Here is a 3,797-nt window from a genome sequence, read left to right on the forward strand (position 1 = left end):
CTTATATCTTGTAACAGCCAGGTACATGTATTGCATCATCATCAGCCTATATTTTATGTCCACTGCAGGACGAGGGCCTCTCCCTGCGATCTCCAATTACCCCTGTCTTGCGCTATAGCATATTCCAACTTGCGCCTGCAAATTTCCTAACTTCATCACCCCATCTGGCTTTCTGCCGACCTCGACTGCGCTTCCCTTCTCTTGGCATCCATTCTGTAAGCCTAATGGTCCATCGGTTATCCGTCCTACGCATTACATGGCCTGCCCAGCTCCATTTTTTCCGCTTAATGTCAACTAGAATGTCGGCTATCCCCGTTTGTTCCCTGATCCACACCACTCTCTTCCTGTCTCTTAACGTTAGTCCTAAGATGTTTCGTTCCATTGTTCTTTGTGCAGTCCTTAACTTGTTCTCGAGCTTCTTTGTTAACATCCAAGTTTCTGCCCCACATGTTAGCACCGGTAGAATGCAATGATTGTACACTTTTCTTGCATAAAATGTATTACATAAAATGTATTAAAATTAGTATATTGTTTTCATGACATACGCTGGCTAGCAGATCCTTTAACGCTAAATGTAATTTGCTAGTTTTTAGTTTACTGCCAATTCAGTGGTAAGAAGGTGTTAAGCTGTCTAGACTTCGGAAGAATTCATTTGGAACACAAAACCATTGGAACGAGATCTTTTTGAAGCACCATATATGAATAAAAAATGTTTCCAGTTACGCTCGGTGTAGACACCTAAATCTTTTGCGTCGCAAAAAATGCCACGCCACGAAGCTATGTATGGTATTCTAATTCAGTAAAGCGAATCTGTCTCAGCAGTTAAGTGGTTCTAGATTACAAAGGATATTGTCGAGCGTCACGTGTGAAACCCCATGATACGCCTGCAGCCCCTTTTTTTCTGAGGGGGGGGGGGGGGGGTGCTATTGAGTGACAGACGTACGTGCCTACACCGTTCCGTCATTGCAGACAACTGAGTTAGGTCGCCTTCTCTTTTTCATGTTCTGCATGCCTTGAAATGCCTTGTTTCGAATCGAGAAGTGGTCATGTGAGTATAGCGAAAACTATTCCTTCTTCTACCAGTCTTTTCTAAATATAGAATAAAAGAACTAAATATAACGGAGATCATCAACGTGCGCATGGTGGCCACGGCTACACGTATTTTAGACACAAGAAAAAGGATCAATTATAAACACCACAGCGCAAACTAAATATCCGCGCCCAATATGAAAGAATTTGTAAAAATTCAGTGGCGATATAACAGCAAATGCGAGAGAAATGCATTAGCCTAAGGTCGCACCTCTTCGAGGTGCCTTCGAGGGGCCATGCCCAGACATCACTTACATGACAGACACACATGTCACTTGTTTTCCGTGTTCACGTTGGTTTCGACGGAAATTCAGAGCGCAGGCTCCTTTCGCAAGCGTATCACCCCTGAAGGAAGCCGAACGCCAGGCCCGGGCACGCTTCTATATATTTGAACTAGTGGATGCCCGGCGGCGGTGGGAATCGAACCCACAACCTCCCGCAGCCGAGGCGGGCGCTCTACCACTAGGCCACGGCTACCTCGAAGAGGTGAATGCATGTACCTCTTCGAGGTACATGCATGCGTACATGCGTGCATGCACGCATACATACACACATACACACATGCAACGCACACATACACACATACTTTCTTCACTTTGATACTCCTAATGCTAACCCATTAAAATATCGCGCGGCTCCTTGACGCCTACCGTATAGCAAGAATGTGTTGACAGGTCCAAACAAATAAATACACACATCGTAGCGCTTAGTATTTGACAGCCGCTTTGCGTGGTAAGTGATACGGTATACCGTAGTAGCTTACCATGGGAAGGGGTTTCTGTGAATACACGTACTTTTCGTACGTATCACCTTATGCACATGAGTGTGTTATACCGTGAAGTATCGCGGTGGTGGCGTGTACTACCACCGGTTATCGTGATTGCGTGGCAACATGGCAGCTCCTATACGGCCTGCTTCGGCCTAAATTCACCCTTGCTGCTTGCTTTCCGTCATGAGAGAAAGAAATAAGTGGTAAAAGCAGCCTCGCTTAGTTATCTCGCGCTGAGGGCAAAGTAATACCGATGCTGTGTCGGCATTATCGAAACCACTTGTATCGAAACTACCTAGCAGATATAGCTACAGCAATAGCGTTTAGGATACGCTGGCGGTGCTGTACCCACTAACAACCCACTTCCTCACTGCATAATTAACTTAATTCTGCACTATAGCACAACATACCTTGATGGTATGCGAAATGGTTTGTTAATCGGCATGTGTACCACGGTTCCACGAAAATAAAGGTTCGATGGCAGAAAGCCTAACGAATCACGTGTCAAAGTAACGTCTCGTGTATCACGCAAAGCCAAAGCGCTCTTGTTTATTGAGAGCTCAATGGCACGACAAAGGAAGGTATATGCATGCTAAAGCTATTGTTATAGAAAGTCAGGCCCAAAGTAGAAATATTGGATTCTAAGATCATTGTTGGTTTCGAGCTGCAGGATAGCTCGTCTTGTGTCGCTGTTAAGTAATGTATACTTTATAACTTATAAGCAAAACGTTCTTGAGAGTCAGAACTTCTCGTTTTAGTCTGCCCAAAAACCAGCTGTCATGGAATGTTCCCGGCTGAGGGTCCCAATGAAAAAAAAAAAACACCACATATCCACGGGGTGAATGATGATGAGTGAGCGAAGCTCCGGAGGGAATCATCGGTAAACCGTGAATCTTCCGTGTAATTCGCCCAGTCTCACCGCACTAAATCGAACGATTGACTTCCACCAATGACACGGGCCATATGTGACGTCATTCCTATTTTATAACAGCGCCCTTCATTATAATTGCACCATCTCCCGCTTAAGGGGACGCTAGCACAAACGCGTTAGAAACGTGCAGTACTCTCTAGTAAGGGGGAGAGGCCACAGCGTCTTACGCAGCCGTTTACACATGCCGGAACGTGCACCGCGTTTGCAGACGCCATCAGCGTTTATGAATACGGGGGTAAGGCGGAGAGGCCACAGCGTCTTACACCAGCTTCTTACACGGGCCGTAACGCGCTAGCACAAACGCGTTAGAAACGCGCAGTCTTTCGTTAATGTTGGGTATTTATTGTGATCGTGGTGCGTGTATCCATGTGCGCTTCGTGTTGAGCTTGACGACCTGCCGCATCTTTTCAAGTTTGGAAGTGGCACCGTCCTTCTTGTGGCCCCGGGTCGGTCACCGCTATGTTTGAGGTGCCGCAGGCAAGGACACATACGACGGGACTGTCAGACGCCACGCTGCGGAGTGTGCCGGGTGTTTGGACATGAAAGCCAACATTGTGCGAGAAGTTACGCTAGAGTAATTAACTAAAACGGTTATTCCAACAGACGACGTCGAAGAGAACATAGTGGACGCGGAGGAAGCCGAGAAGTCTGCCCCGAACAGCAACACCGAGAAACACGAAAGCAAGGAAAAGGAGACGGATGCCAAGAAAGCCGGAGGGACAATGCCTGACAGCCAGGACTTGACGAAGACAACTGAATAGCGTGCGCTAACAGGCTGCACGCAGGAGGCACCGCTCTTAAGTCAAACAAGTGAAGAGGAAGACATGAGCGATTATACCGAGACCACCACCGAAGAAGAGAAAGCAGACGCTACGGCGGCGACCGCAGCACGCGGGAAGCGTCTCAGAAAGGGCATTTCGAAGTTGACGGAGAACAGCACCGAACGCAAGGTTAAACGCCTGGAGCGTCAGTGGCAACGCGTTGCTGGCGCCAAGGGTAAAAAATATG

At 47.3% G+C, this 3,797-nt stretch overlaps 1 non-coding gene across 1 annotated transcript; it reads right to left on the reverse strand.

Annotated features, from left to right (window-relative positions):
• Positions 1 to 1,494: 1,494 nt before the first annotated feature.
• Trnap-cgg (transfer RNA proline (anticodon CGG)) lies at positions 1,495 to 1,567 on the reverse strand. The gene has a single exon. It is a non-coding gene; the product is annotated as a tRNA-Pro (tRNA).
• Between the last annotated feature and the right edge of the window lie 2,230 nt (positions 1,568 to 3,797).

This window comes from Dermacentor silvarum, unplaced genomic scaffold (assembly GCF_013339745.2).
Source record: "Dermacentor silvarum isolate Dsil-2018 unplaced genomic scaffold, BIME_Dsil_1.4 Seq810, whole genome shotgun sequence".
NCBI classification, from domain to species: Eukaryota; Metazoa; Arthropoda; class Arachnida; order Ixodida; family Ixodidae; genus Dermacentor; species Dermacentor silvarum.